The 15,801-nt window shown below is 46.9% G+C and overlaps 1 protein-coding gene across 7 annotated transcripts in view; it reads right to left on the reverse strand.

Moving 5' to 3' along the window:
• Positions 1–12,366: 12,366 nt before the first annotated feature.
• MAP7D2 (MAP7 domain containing 2) overlaps positions 12,367–15,801 on the reverse strand; it is a 131,649-nt gene continuing 128,214 nt past the window's right edge. For 6 of the 7 annotated variants that reach the window (XM_066357187.1, XM_066357182.1, XM_066357181.1 and 3 more), the window contains one exon: positions 12,367–13,835. The gene's annotated coding sequence lies outside the window, so the exon portion shown is untranslated. The remainder of the gene's footprint in view (positions 13,836–15,801) is intronic. The other variant, XM_066357183.1, reaches the window with a different exon arrangement.

Consider the following 15,801-nt stretch of genomic DNA (forward strand, 5'->3'; position numbering starts at 1 on the left):
TTGCCTTTTATGATTCCTGAGAAAAGGTGAGCTAGGGAAAGCCTGCCTTCATACTTTCCTGGAAGTGCAGAAGGCTGGCCGCTTTAGACATTTCCCCTACGCCAACCATCCCTCAAGTGCCAAAGGGAGGATTAAACGTTGGCCATTCCCATCTGCCTCACAGAAGTTTCTGGCTTGTTTACTGTAGAGCTAAAGAGAGAGGTGAGGAGTGACTGCTCCAAGCACTGACACGGAGCGCTGACATCTGAAGACGATCAGCTCCCTGTGTCTCTGCAAGCTGCCCCCCCGCTCTGGGCTGTGGAAGGAGTGATTTCTTTCCACAGTGCAGACAGTGCTCACTGTCTTGGACCCTGACCTTGGCCGTAGAGGAAAGAAAGAAAAAAGGCATCACTGAAACACTCTCTCCCCTGGGTGACACGGGCCATCTGTCTCAGACACACAAGCAAGTAGAGCCAGCCCTCGCCCTCCTGATCTAATGGTAACCATTAAACGTACATCTCCAGAGGTTCAGGACTTTCAAAGTGTTTTAAATCAGTTCCATCCCCTCTATGTTACACATGGACCTAGAAGTCTCATGCTTGGTAGCTGATGAGTGAGCCCTCGGCATGTCATCCAATATTCATGCACAAAGAATGTGAAACAATGCAAAGCAGGCCACGTGAATTAGGTTACATAAACCCCCTCTGATTTGACCTATTGGTAGGGGAAGAAGGGAATGTGACTGGTTCAAGGAATGCTATTTTTAAATTTTTTTAATTCATTGATTGATTTTAGAAAGACAGAGGAAGACGGAGGGAAAGAGAAACATCAATTTGTTGTTCCACTTATTTATGCACTCATTGGTTGATTCTTGTATATGCCCTGATTGGGGATCGAAGCCATAACCTTGGCATAACAGGACAATGCTCTCACCAACTGAGCTACCCAGCCAGGGCAGGGAATACTATTTTCTTTTTTTTTTTTTTTTGTATTTTTCTAAAGCTGGAAATGGGGAGAGACAGTCAGACAGACTCCCGCATGCGCCCGACCGGGATCCACCCGGCACGCCCACCAGGGGCGATGCTCTGCCCACTAGGGGGCGATGCTCTGCTGCGACCAGAGCCACTCTAGCGCCTGGGGCAGAGGCCAAGGAGCCATCCCCAGTGCCTGGGCCATCTTTGCTCCAATGGAGCCTCGGCTGCGGGAGGGGAAGAGAGAGACAGAGGGGAAGGGGGGGGTGGAGAAGCAAATGGGCGCTTCTCCTATGTGCCCTGGCTAGGAATCGAACCCGGGTCCCCCGCATGCCAGGCCGACGCTCTACCGCTGAGCCAACCGGCCAGGGCCGGAATACTATTTTCAAATCCTATGTTCTTGCTTCCAGGTACAATGGGAACTTGAACTAATGATAAAGCCAAGTTCTGCTGCTTTGAGTAGATGAATAAATAAGAAACACTTGCAAAAACACACTCAGATGGCCTGACCAGGCGGTGGCGCAGTGGATAGAGCATCGGACTGGGATGCCGAGGACCCAGGTTCGAGACCCCAAGATCACCAGCTTGAACGTGGGCTCATCTGGTTTGAGCCAAAGCTCACCAACTTGGACCCAAGGTTGCTGGCTCAAGCAAGGGGTTACTCGGTCTGCTGAAGGCCCATGGTCAAGGCATATATGAGAGGGCAATCAATGAACAACTAAGGTGTTGCAATGCACAACAAAAAACTAATGATTGATGCTTCTCATCTCTCCATCCCTGTCTATCCCTCTCTCTGACTCTCTGTCTCTGTTAAAAAAACAAAACAAAAAAAAAACCACTCAGATAAAAATGTTCTAGAATTAGATAGTGGCAATGGTTGTACAACTTTGTGAATACATCAAAGATGGAGATGTATCCATTAAAGGGGGAATTTGGCCCTGGCTGGTTTGCTCAATGGATAGTGTCAGTCCAGTGTATGAATGTCCCAGGTTCAGTCCCTGGTCAGGGCACACAAGAGAAGTGACCATCTGCTTCTCTCCCCTCCTCTCTCCCTCTTCCCCTGTGGGTGGAGCGCAGAGTGCATTCCTAGCAGCTGTGGCTGATGCAATGCTGTGAGAATACTCCAGCTCCCAGAAGCCTCCTGGGCATACCCAGGAAGGAAGCTCACCTGCTATAAGGATGTGACTTAGCGCCAACCACGCAGCTCCCTGATTTTTTCAGCCATTGGCTTTGAGGAACACGCTGTAACACCCTATAGGCTGAACCTGTGTATATAAGCTAGCTTACTTCCTGAATAAAGCGGATCTGCATCACTGAACCTGGTCCCCGGAGTCAGGTCTTTGCATCTCCGTCGTCCTCACCCCCTACCCCCACAGAACTTGTCCACAACTGGTGCCCAACGTGGGGCAGGGACCTAACCGGCATCTAAGGGACGGGTGAGTGACCCTCTGCAATAGGAAACCTTCTCCCCTACTCTTGAGCCCCACAGGCTCCAGCCCTGCACACCCTATTGCAGAGTAGGCAAGTTGAAGTTTGTGAAAAGGATCTCTGAACTTACTGCGAGATCCTCTCTGGTCTCAATCCCTGGATTGAGGATGCACCACTCTGGGACCCAGATACTTGGGCCAAGCATTCCGGAGCGTCCATTCAGCTGAAGTACATGGGGGATAAACCTTCCCTCTCGGCCTCATTCCTGCCCTGCTAGTGATACATGCCTGCCTGACTGGTGCTCCTCCTGGGGACCCTCCGCCGGTGCCAAAGATATTGCAGGCTGCCTCTCTCTCTGAGGAGCCCCTACCTCCCTATTCGCCCCCCTCCATTGAGGAGGAAAGTAGTTTAGCCTCCGAGTTTGACAAAATCGCGGCTGAGTGTGCAGAAATGAAACCAACCGAATTGCTAACTGCGCCATCAGCTCTGCCGCTGGAAAAAGGGGGAAATCGCTACTTCCACATTCCCTGCTGGGGCTCCAGTGCCCCACCCCAGCCTCTTAGACACCATTTTCTACCCCAGCTTTAACTCCAACACGTGTTCCTGCTGCAGACTCATGGGCCAGCCTATACGCCCCATGTGTCTTTTTTCTTTCTGTCTTGTCTATTTTTCTGTATCTCTCGCTCTCTCTCTTTCTCACCCCTCTCTCTGAAATGACGCTGGAAGGACCCAACCACGGCACACTGGCGGGGATCACACCTTCTTCAAACGCAAGAGAGATGTTATGCTTGTGTTTTTTAGCCAATTTAGATCCCAGGAATCCCCAACCTGCTTGACAGGGTTTCTTGGGCACCCACTGAATGGTTCAGTCTTCACCCGTCCAAAGCCACAGCCCTGGCCTTCTCCACACCGACTATGCCTGAGGGGAAGAGGTCCTCAGAGCTCCAGAAGAAAACCTCGTGGCTGGCATGTGCTCCCCATCACCGAGGGATGTGGAGGCTTTGGTGGGGCGGGCCCAGAGAATTGCCCCTGATGGGCCCCATGCCTTGGTGCTCTGTTCTTGCTTATGTGTGCTATAGTAACCGCTGACTCCCAGACGCAGGCGGTGGCAGCCCAGGGCTTGATTTTCGCAGTGCAATCTGGTGTTTTCAGTTCATCTTTGGAGAATGAGGAGAATTGGGCCAGAGTTGTGATTTGCAGACTCCAGAAGGTAAATGGCGGCAGCTGCGGCGGGAGGATAAATGGAAGCCAGGCTTGCATCACTGAGTGGCCGCTGGAATGGCAGGGAGTGCCTGCTAAGCCACTGGTGGGTTCACTGACATTTTGGGACATAGGGGTGAATGCCATCATGCTCTCCAGAGCAGAGATGGAAATGCTGACTGCCATTGCCACGTACTCCTCTTTGGGACATTGGAAGACCTGCCAGGATGGCAGGGATGAGGGGGGTGGCTGATGCCTCATGTGCATGGACTGGTTTCCTGGACTATGACCCAAGTGAGCAATGGCTTCTTTGTTGGGTGGACTTACAGATTTGGACAATGTGAAATACCCTGATGGAGGTGGGGGCAGCTTTGCTGGAGGCCCTTTCCCTGCCCCAGGAAGCTTTTCCCATGGTTAGAAAGAAGGCCGAGGACATTTTGTGCTTTTGGCAAAGTGCTCAGAGACTGGTGAAATGTATCTTTGTAATTGTTGAAATTGTATAGTTTGTGATGTTGTTGTAATTTGTGTGATGTGCCTTGCAACCATATGTAGTATGCAGCCCACGGCAAGCCATCCGTTCTGTGTTTGGACGCTGGGACCTTTGTGGGAAGGGGGCATGCATGGACCTACAACCATTTTTTACAATCAAAATGGAACTGTGTTTAACAGCACCTAGAAGTTCTCTGTAACACAATGGGAGGGAAATGACATCCCGACCCCTAGGAGGAATCCCGTTTAAGACCCCTGTTCTATTTCCTAACTAGTCAAACATTACAGAAGCTTGCCTCATTGTTTAATCCAGCTAATCGATTAGCATATAATATAATAGGTATTATAGTTGTTTTATTTCTACTAGGGTTCTGTTGCATAATGCGTAGCATTCAGAAGCTACAACAGCAAGCTGTCATTCATCAAGTCCAATTGGCCTTAATTAAAAGAGAAGGGGGAGATGTGGGTGGAGCACAGAGCGCATTCCTAGCAGCTGTGGCTGATGCAATGCTGTGAGAATACTCCAGCTCCCAGAAGCCTCCTGGGCATACCCAGGAAGGAAGCTCGCCCGCTATAAGGAAGTGACTTAGCGCCAACCACGCAGCTCCCTGATCTTTTCAGCCATTGGCTAGGAAGGACACGCTGTAACACCCTATAGGGTGAACCCATGTATATAAGGTAGCTTACTTCCTGAATAAAGTGGATCTGCATCACTGAACCTGGTCCCCGGAGTCGGGTCTTTGCGTCTCTGTCGTCCTCACCCCCAGCAGGACTTGTCCACATTCCCCTTTCACAGCCAGTGGCTTGACTGGTTCAAACAGCAGCCCCATGCACTGAGGACAGCTTAGTTGGTCAGAGCACATCAGTTTCAGGCACTGAGGATAGCTTGGTTGATACGAGCATCAGCCCCAGATGGAGGTTGCAGGGTGGATCCTAGTCAGGGCATATATGGGGGTCTTTCTCTCTATCTCCCTCCTTCACTTAAAAATAAATAGGGGGAATTTTATGGTATGTGAATTATACCTTAATCTTTTTTCTTTAAATAAAAGCACACTCAAAACTAGGATTCTCCATGGGGGTTCAAGCCCTTCTCAACTATAAGCACCTGCTCTAGCAAAAACACTTCTCTACTCTCAGGGGCAGAAGAGCCTGTTAGTTCCCTTAGAGCAGGAGTAGTCAACCTTTTTATTCCTACCGCCCACTTTTGTATCTCTGTTAGTAGTAAAATTTTCTAACCGCCCACTGGTTCCACAGTAATGGTGATTTATAAAGTAGGGAAGTAACTTTACTTTTAAAATTTATAAAGCAGAGTTACAGCAAGTTAAAGCAGTGGTCCCCAACACCCGGGCCATAGACTGGTACCGGTCCATGGGCCATTTGGTACTGGTCCGCAGAGAAAGAAAAAATAACTTACATTATTTCTGTTTTATTTATATTTAAGTCTGAACAATGTTTTATTTTTTAAAAATGACCATATTCCCTCTGTTACATCCATCTAAGACTCACTCCTGATGCTTGTCTTGGTCACGTGATACATTGCCGCTAAAATAAAACTCATAAACTAGCAAAATGAGTGAAAAACAAAATTGCATCGAAAGTTTTTTTGTGAAGTGCAAAAGGGCCAGTGAGGAGACAGAAGAAGAACCTACGACCTCGAAGAAAAAGAAGGCTTCATTTAACAGACAATACCAGGAGTCCTACTTGAAGTATGGATTTATCGCAACTGGTGATTCTCACGCACCAAGGCCGCTCTGCATAATATGTGGTGACCAGCTAAGTAATGAGGCAATGAAGCCTTCAAAACTGCTTCGCCACTTGGAGACCAAGCACCCTACTTTAAAAGGCAAGCCTTCTGAGTATTTCGAAAGAAAAAAAGCATGAACAAGAAGGACAGAAACAATTACAGGTGGCCACTACATCAATAAATGCAAGTGCACTGAGAGCATCACACTTGGTGGCTAATCGTACTGCTAAGGCTAAGAAGCCATTCACCATTGGTGAAGAATTGATCCTTCCAGCCACTAAAGACATTTGTCATGAACTTCTAGGAGAGGCTGTGGTTAAAAAGATAGCACAGATGCCTCTTTCGGCTACCACCAGCACACGGCGCATTGAGGAAATAGCAGAGGACATTGAATCACAATTGTTGGAAAGGATTAATAAATCACCGTGGTTGGCCTTGGCCGGTTGGCTCAGTGGTAGAGCGTCGGCCTAGCGTGCGGAGGACCCAGGTTCGATTCCCGGCCAGGGCACACAGGAGAAGCGCCCATTTGCTTCTCCACCCCTCCGCCACGCTTTCCTCTCTGTCTCTCTCTTCCCCTCCTGCAGCCGAGGGTCCATTGGAGCAAAGATGGCCCGGGCGCTGGGGATGGCTCTGTGGCCTCTGCCTCAGGCGCTAGAGTGGCTCTGGTCGCAACATGGCGACACCCAGGCTGGGCAGAGCATCGCCCCCTGGTGGGCAGAGCGTCGCCCCATGGTGGGCGTGCCGGGTGGATCCCGGTCGGGCACATGCGGGAGTCTGTCTGACAGTCTCTCCCTGTTTCCAGCTTCAGAAAAATGAAAAAAAAAAAAAAAATCACCGTGGTATGCTCTCCAGGCTGACGAATCTACAGATATTGACAACAAGGCAATGCTACTTGTTTATGTGCACTTATCAACAGGATGTGCATGAGGATATGTTATGTGCACTAGCATTGCCAACCAAAACCACAGCCACAGAACTATTTAAATCGCTGGATGACTATATATCAGAAAAACTGAAATGGTCTTTTTGTGTCGGCATATGCACAGATGGAGCTGCTGCCATGACCAGAAGGATGTCTGATTTAACTACTCAGATCAAGGAGGTTGCACCTGAATGCGAGTCTACACATTGTGTCATTCACAGGGAAATGCTGGCCAGCTGAAATATACCACCAGAACTTAACAGCGTATTGAATGATGTTGTTAAAGTTATTAACCACATCAAAGCACACGCCCTTCACTTGCGCCTGTTCGAGCAGCTTTGTGAAGAAATGGACACGGGGCAAAGACATCTTCTCTTATACACAGAAATAAGATGGTTATCCCAAGGGAGGTCCCTGGCCAGAGTGCTTGAATTACGAGAGCTGCTGCAGAGATTTCTCTCAGAAAAAAAAGTCACCGCTAGTAGCACATTTCAGTGACGAGGAATGGGTCGCAAAACTCACTTGTGCGACATATTTAACCTCCTCAATGAACTCAGTCACTTCTGGGGAAAATGACAACTGTCTTCAAGTTGGCAGATAAAGTAGCTGCATTTAAAGCCAAACTGGATTTGTGGGGACGATGCGTGAACAGGGGTATTTTTCACATGTTTCAAACATTCGTGGGAATTTGGGAAGAGACTGAGCCCAAGCCTTCATTGTCCCAGCTGGTGCATGATCACCTGTATTTGCTTTTAAAAGAGCTTGAACGCTACTTCCCAACCACAAAAGACCCACGAATTGCCAAGGAATGGATCCACGACCCATTTGTCAACAAACCAGGTGAATCCAGCGTGTCTATGCAAGAAGAGGATCAACTACTGGAGATGGCAAATGACGGCGGCCTTAAAAATATGTTTGAGACTACAACTCTGCCGGTGTTCTGGATTAAAGTCATGGCAGAATACCCTGAGATTGCCACAAAAGCACTAAAAACCCTGTTGCCATTTCCGACATTTGTGTGAAGCTGGATTTTCTGCAGTGACAGCAACCAAAACAAAATTACAGAATAGACTGGACATAAGCAACACACTTCGGGTGTCATTGTCCCCCATTACCCCTAGATGGGACCATCTTGTTGCAAAGAAACAAGCTCAGGGCTCCCACTGATTTAGCGTTATGGTTGTTGAGAGATAGGTTACTATCTCTCATTCTATATAAATGTTATAATAAATAACCCTTAACTTATATTCATAACAATGGTGAGTTGTATTTTTCATGCACTTTATATTTGTTTTTGTGTTGTATCTTATTTTTAAGGCATGTTTAAACGTTACCATAGTGTTTGGAGGCAGAGAGGATGTTACTCGTGTTATGTTGTTGGTGCGATGTTAAGAGGATGCTTCTAATAAAGTTGCATATGAGTACACAGTGGATTCGTGTTTATTTTTATTGTCATAGGTTCATGATTGGTAGCAAGCCTGAACCTATCATATTACATATTGATGTCAGACATGAAACGTTGTCAGAATAATAAATTTAAATACAGCCTGAATAATGAGGACATGCTCGTTCCTTCTTTAACTTAGCCCAATAAATATCATAAGTTCGACAATTATATTTAAAAATACCAGTTTTTACACCGGTCGCATAATTTTATTTTGTGCATTTATCTGTCCCACCCTAAAGGCCGGTCCGTGAAAATATTTTCTGACATTAAATTGGTTCATGGCCTAAAAAAGGTTGAGGATCACTGAGCTAAAGCATATAATAATAACTACTTACCAAGTACTTTATGTCGGATTTTTGCTAAGTTTAGCAGAATAAATCTTTTTTTTTTTTTCAATTTTTTTTTTTTTTTTTTTTGTATTTTTCTGAAGCTGGAAACGGGGAGAGTCAGAAAGACTCCCGCATGCGCCCGACCGGGATCCACCTGGCACGCCCACCAGGGGCGACACTCTGCCCACCAGGGGGCGATGCTCTGCCGCAACCAGAGCCACTCTAGCGCCTGGGGCAGAGGCCAAGGAGCCATCCCCAGCGCCTGGGCCATCTTTGCTCCAATGGAGCCTTGGCTGCGGGAGAGGAAGAGAGAGACAGAGAGGAAGGAGGGGGGGTGGAGAAGCAAATGGGCGCTTCTCCTATGTGCCCTGGCCGGGAATCGAACCCAGGTCCCCCGCACGCCAGGCCGACGCTCTACCACTGAGCCAACCGGCCAGGGCCCAGAATAAATATTTATAAAACAACTTACTATAGTTAAATCTATCCTTTTATTTATACTTTGGTTGCTCCGCTACTGCCCACCATGAAAGCTGGAACACCTATTAGTGGGCGGTAGGGACCAGGTTGACTACCACTGCCTTAGAGGTACCAAAGCTGGGGCTCTGGCATCAACCCCAGCTCTGCCAAGTTCCAGCTGTGTGTCCTTAGAAAGTAACCCTCTTCTACCTACCTTGTAGCCTGGAGGTCTTAGCATCATCTCGCACACAGCAGGAACTCAGGACATGCTCACTGTTAAGCGCTACTCCTGAAGAAGCTTAAAGCACCGTGAGTAGAGGCCAGTGCTTCTCACCTCCTGAGATCACAGCACATCGTGGGGAGAGGGGCATCAACTTAAGATCTTTAAAGGCTGGTACCAAGCCTTGTATCTAGATTTTTTCCTGGTTAAACCTTGAACCGAACCATAATTTGTCCCCACACCTTGGATCAAGCTCCTGTCTTTATCATTTCCTTACTGACTTCTGAGCTTTTACTCCACCCATCAGAGATACTAAACACTCCCTCAGGAGACACTAAACTACACCTCTCTCTTTACAGGAACAAGTGTTTCAACCCCCCCAATCATGCCTTAAATTCTTACAACTCTTCTGCATGCCACTGATCTCTATTTCTTTTTTTTTTTTCTTTTATCTGAAGCTGGAAACGGGGAGAGACAGTCAGACAGACTCCCGCATGCGCCCGACCGGGATCCACCGGCACGCCCACCAGGGACGAAGCTCTGCCCACCAGGGGGCGATGCTCTGCCCATCCTGGGCGTCACTCTGCCACGATCAGAGCCACTCTAGTGTCTGGGGCAGAGGCCAAGGAGCCATCCCCAGCACCCGGGCCATCTTTGCTCCAGAGGAAAGAGGGGGGGTGGAGAAGCAAATGGGCGCTTCTCCTATGTGCCCTGGCCGGGAATCGAACCCAGGTCCCCTGCACGCCAGTCCGACGCTCTACCGCTGAGCCAACTGGCCAGGGCCTGATCTCTATTTCTATTCCAAACTACAGTTTTCATTTCGGAAGTTTAATAATATATTTTACTATTTGTTGGGGGAAATCCTCCCTTTTTAAAACTATCTCCCTTTTAAAAACTTCTAAGTTTCTTAGCTTTGTATTCACTTTTTTTCTCTCTCTCTCTCCTTTTTTACAAGAGAACAAATCCATTTTATTTATTTACTCTTCAATAAGTTAAAGCCCTTGAGGAGTACAGCATTACAGGGATTTTGTGTCCAACAGCCTTAGCAGGAAGGTGGCTTCGGGATTCAGCACGAGCCATCCACAGGCTCCATGAGCACGAGTGAGCTTTCCCAGAGGGCTGGTTCTGCTCGCTTTGCCACCAGGACTCCCTGTTTTGTCCTTTGCCTTGTACACACACATAAGCGCCCCTCTTGCCTAGAGAGAATGCGGTTTCATCTCGAGCATATACACCTTCAATTTTAAGAAGAGCTGTGTGTTCCGTCTGGTATCGGAGACCCAGCTTATACCGGCAAAAATGGCCCCGGACCACAGCCTTCCAGACATATTTGTGGTTATAGCAGTCCCGTTCCCAGCAGCTTCCGCGGGCTCCAAGTTGGTAGTGTGTTTATTTTCTCACATGAACTATAAAATTATATTTTCAAGTTGCAAAAGAAGAAATCCCATTGATTGGAACTTCATTTAGCTTACAAATACTGCACAAATGTGAGGGCCACCTACCTTTAGTTTTCTTCACAAGCATAGGTTCTCCCGTTTGGGGACATGTTTGTCTACATTTATGTCTATGCTAACGTACCACAGTCAAGTTTTCGACATACCGTGTTATTTCTAGGAATTACACGAGCTTTGTTGGGATCTACTTCCCGTTTATCATTAATGTGTAAGAAAACTAGTCATTTTCCTTTAGTAGTTGGCTCCCCCTCTGAAATTGCTTTAAGAGCTTTTCAGTTGTTTCTCTTGGGTTTCCCTCAAAGAAACTATCTATAAAGGCTTCTCTTTTCTAATGTTCCTAGATCTCATTCCACTTTTTTCTTTTTTTGACAGAGACAGAGTCAGAGAGAGGGACAGATAGGGACAGCCAGACAGGAAGGGAAAGAAATAAGAAGCACCAATTCTTCATTGTGGTACTTCAGTTGTTCAATGATTGCTTTCTCATATGTGCCTTGACTGGGGTGCTGCAGCCAAGCCAGTGACCCCTTGCTCAAGCCAGTGACCTTGGGCTTCAGGCCAGCAACGTTTGGGCTCAAACCAGAAACCATGGGGTCATGTCTATGACCCCACGCTCAAGGCAGTGACCCCATGCTCAAGTTAATGAGCCTGTGCTCCAGCCAGCGACCTCGGGGTTTCGAACCTGGGTCCTCAGCGTCCCAGCCCGACGCTCTATCCACTGCGCCACCGCCTGTTCAGGCTCACTCTGTTTCCTTACGTAATTGTGCTTCCTGAACAATGCTGAATAGTGTGGACAGAGGTTAACCTGTGTTGTGACTCAGTGTAATGGGCATATTTCTAGGAACAAATTAGCTCTGTACACTTCTTTTTTTATTCTAAGTCCCTAAAATAAATAGGGGGTACATGTTAACTTTATGATTATAATGACATGTTCCTCATTTACTTTCTGAATTTAGTTTACAAAAACTTTTACTACTATCAAACCTGTACATACTAAGAAAAATTTAGAATGTTCACAAAATGGAAATTGCTCTTAGGAGTGGCCTTCACTGTGACTCTGTGTTTAGACCTCATGATGACAGAAGCTACTTGTAATGCCACTGTCAAAGGCCAGCACATGGAAAGAGTTGGGATATCCGCTCCTGTGTCCTCGCCAAAGCCGTTGGCAGCAGCTCTGGGAGGGCTGCGCTGACTGGGTACAGCTTTGGAGATTGAGGCCCAGAAGTTACCACGAGAGTTCCAACATCTCCACTCCAGTGCCGCGTCCCTGGCTGCTGGTCCGGGCTGGTACTGTCTCCCAGGCCGTGGGCAAGCCATGAATTAGATACAAGACAATCTGGTCGGGGATTCAGCTGACTGGAAAAGAAGGGTCACCATTCCATAATAATTTTGTTTCAACACCAGACTGCTCTGTGGAATGCTAAGGGCATCTTACCTAGCCAGAAATCCCTCCCATCAGTGGGCTGAAAGTACAGCAACTTTACTGTACTTAGAAGTTCATGTCCCAAGGCAGCTCATCACCGGAGATTATTTGCACAGTTGGCTTCACTTGGAACTGACAAAAGAGGAATTTTAATGAGTTTAACAGGGAAAGGACAGCCATGCAAGATTTTTATTTTCCACATGGGTTTTTAAAAATCTGGCTTGATTCCAGCAGATTTCTTCATTGAGCCTACAGAAACAAATAAAACACTAGCACACCATCAAACTCTTCAGGGAAAATGTATTTCACGTTAAAGACAATGCACACATCATGCAAATGCGGCATCACCACAGTCACAATGATGCTGTGACATACAACAGATCACAAAACAGACCTTTAGCAAAATGAAGCTGTAAGAAAGATGGCGAGACATTATTTTTGAAAGTCAGACCATGCTATCATTTTCTATGTGCTTGTCATAAAAGGGAGTTTCTCCCAGAGTCATTAAGATCAATGGCACTGCAGTAGTGGAGGCATATATTTTATTTAATATATACGCAGACACAAACATACACAGCTTCCAGAACTAATAAACTCTTAAACTGTAGCTAGTTTTGAAAGCACAGAAACAAGAGAACGTTGACATTGCTTTACATTTCCTGGTTGCAAGCCTCAGTCAGAATGATGGATCTTTCCAAACTCTTATTGTGCAAGTCAAAAAAAAAAAAGTTTCGAAGAAGAAAAGGTCATTTCAATCTAAAAGTCGCAATTCACTACAAGAAATGAAATTAAGAAAACACATTATACAGCAGAAAACGTGAGGAGTATACATTCTAGTGTCAGCTGTCTACTGTTCAGAAGCTTTATGTTTAAGTCCATTACAGTGACATACTGAGACCTGTTTAAGGCCCCCTTGTTTCAGCACTCTATCATTTTCATTTGTGTCTGGTTTTATTAGAGTTGAGTAAACACAGGAGCAAACAAACAAAAGCCCCAATAGCAACAACGTGAAAACCAACCGCCTGTGCATGAGATGCATGATTCATTCAGTCCAAAAGCTACTCAGTGGTTTGGAGTGACCAGAACTTGGGAGATTTTAGGGTGCAACATGAAAAGGTCCTTGCTAGATTCAGCTGCTTATGTCTATAGGGATATTCATAAGCAAACAAATCATTCCAGTTTAATGGCTTCCTTATTCAACCAGAGTTATTCTGTTAGCCCCCCTACCCCCAGAGTAATGTGGTGCAATGGATTTTTGCAGGTGACTAAGCTTAATAATTAAACAACGGCTTCTTGAGAGTAACTTCCAACAAAGAAACCCCAGAGGGGGGGAAACCCTCTGAATTTCCCCCTCTAAACATAGATGGGGAGACACACAGCCCAACTTCACTATATGTTTAAGTAGAGTCTGGATAAATGTCTAGAATATTTATAGGAAACGACATCTAAATGTTCATGTGCTCCAACTCTGGGAATAGGAACGGTTACAGGGTGAACTTCCCAGCTGGAATGATCACTACGATACTAGAGTAAGCAGTACAGGAAGCACTTGGTCAGCAGCCACAGCTCACACATAGAACCATAACATGAAACGCCGCTAAAGCCAGCTTCGCAAAGTTTCTACCAGGAGTGGCCAGTGTTTAACATACTAACTAGGATAACAATTACACGTCAATCTAATCATTTGGAATCCAGTGGTTGAGAACGACAGAAGCTTCTTCCAAGGGCCTGCAGCTTGGATTGGACTGCCAGCAGCTTCAAGGCTTCTTGAAACACCACCTGTGTCAATTCATAAGCAAACTCTGGTGAGCGCCCCGGAGAGACAGAGTGCCCCGCAACCTGGAGCGTCTACTCCCTCACTGAAATGCTCACGCACTATGGGACTTTCTGCCTTCTTGATTTGTCTTTTCCTCGGCTCACACAGTACCTCTCAACAGAAGTGCTATAGCATTCTATGTAGGACTGCTCTTTTAGGTGGGCCAAGTAATCTCTGTGTGGAGTGTCCTAAAACCTGCAGGATGATTAAGTCCCAAGCTTTGCTTTCCATATGCCAGTGCCGCCACCAGGCACTGTGACCACAAAAGCCCCCAACACAGTTCCAAACACCCCCCAACCCTGCAGGGGTGGCACCACCTCTGGTTGAGAAGAATTTGAGAACTAGACTCTGAGACAAATGAAAATATTAATATATATAGGTGTTATGAACGCAGTTATTTAGCCAGGACATGTTTTCTTTCCTTTTCTTTTTTTCCTTCTTGGACAGGAACTTTGCACTTCTTTTAATTAAAGATAGAAGAAATGGATTCGAGGAGCCTAAGTTTTGTGGATTTTCTGGTCCTTACTGGATAGTGAGGTCAGTGAACTGAAGGGTTCAAGGTATGATAACAACAAAAGAAAACTTTTCCTCAACATTAAGCCATAGGTCAGGGAAACGGCATGCTCAGGTGAACGACTTGGGCTTTTGAAGTGTGCAAGGAAGCTGTGGTTCTTCCAGACCGGGGGGATTGTTTAGTCTACAAATCACCTGTCACGTATCCCGCTCACACATGCAAGGACCACAGGTGCTCTCCTGAGAGCCGAGAGAAGCGACCTCTGAAACATGCCGTCTACTGCCCACAGCTGAGGTCAGGGGAAAATAAGGATACGACACACCGCGACCTCAGCCGTGTGGCCTCCCCAAAGGGTTCCTCATTGAGAAAGAAAACGATGGGAGGCCCTGGCCGGTTGGCTCAGTGGTAGAGCGTCGGCCTGGCGTGCAGAGGTCCCGGGTTCGATTCCCGGCCAGGGCACACAGGAGAAGCGCCCATCTGCTTCTCCACCCCTCCCCCTCTCCTTCCTCTCTGTCTCTCTCTTCCCCTCCCGCAGCCAAGGCTCCATTGGAGCAAAGATGGCCCAGGCGCTGGGGATGGCTCCTTGGCCTCTGCCCCAGGCGCTAGAGTGGCTCTGGTCGCGACAGAGTGATGCCCCGGAGGGGCAGAGCATCGCCCCCTGGTGGGCGTGCCGGGTGGATCCCGGTCGGGCGCATGGGGGAGTCTGTCTGACTGTCTCTCCCCGTTTCTAGCTTCAGAAAAATACAAAAAAAAAAAAAGAAAAAGAAAAAGATGGGCCAAACCATGTCAGGCATCTAAGTTCTGTTATAGGAGTAGACTACCATAAACAAACAAACAGTGACCAAGAGAAGGCTGTGATTATACAAAGGCCTGAAAAGAGTCTAAGGTGAGAGGAAAACTGACATTATTAAGTTATAAAAAAAAGGATGATAAACTCTGTTTTCACCATTGAAAAACAAACAGGCCCCAAACCGAAGTAATCCAGTGTGAGGTGTGTAAAACTAAACGCACATCAATGCAGTGTTTACAACCCATAGATATAACTTACTCAAATGAACAGGGCTTCTAGGACTTTGGCAAGAAAAAAAAGCCAAAGTTGGGGAACAAAACCTTTACGGCACAAACTTCAGTCCCCATTTAGCCCCCACTTCGCCAGGTATGCTCCAAGAACAAATGCTGGCTTTGGAAGACTCCAGAATGGGTCAACAGAACCGGAAATGCATTGGTTCCAACACTCATCCATGTATACAAACAACCCTGGATAGAATGTGAGATGCCGCTGAGTAAAACTAGGGGGAAAGTTCGTTTTATTAACACCACCCTGTACCACACAGAGCAGGGGTAGTCAACCTTTTTATACCTACCGCCCACTTTTGTATCTCTGTTAGTAGTAAAATTTTCTAACCACCACCGGT

The sequence above is a fragment of the Saccopteryx leptura genome, chromosome X, assembly GCF_036850995.1.
Source record: "Saccopteryx leptura isolate mSacLep1 chromosome X, mSacLep1_pri_phased_curated, whole genome shotgun sequence".
Taxonomy (NCBI): domain Eukaryota; kingdom Metazoa; phylum Chordata; class Mammalia; order Chiroptera; family Emballonuridae; genus Saccopteryx; species Saccopteryx leptura.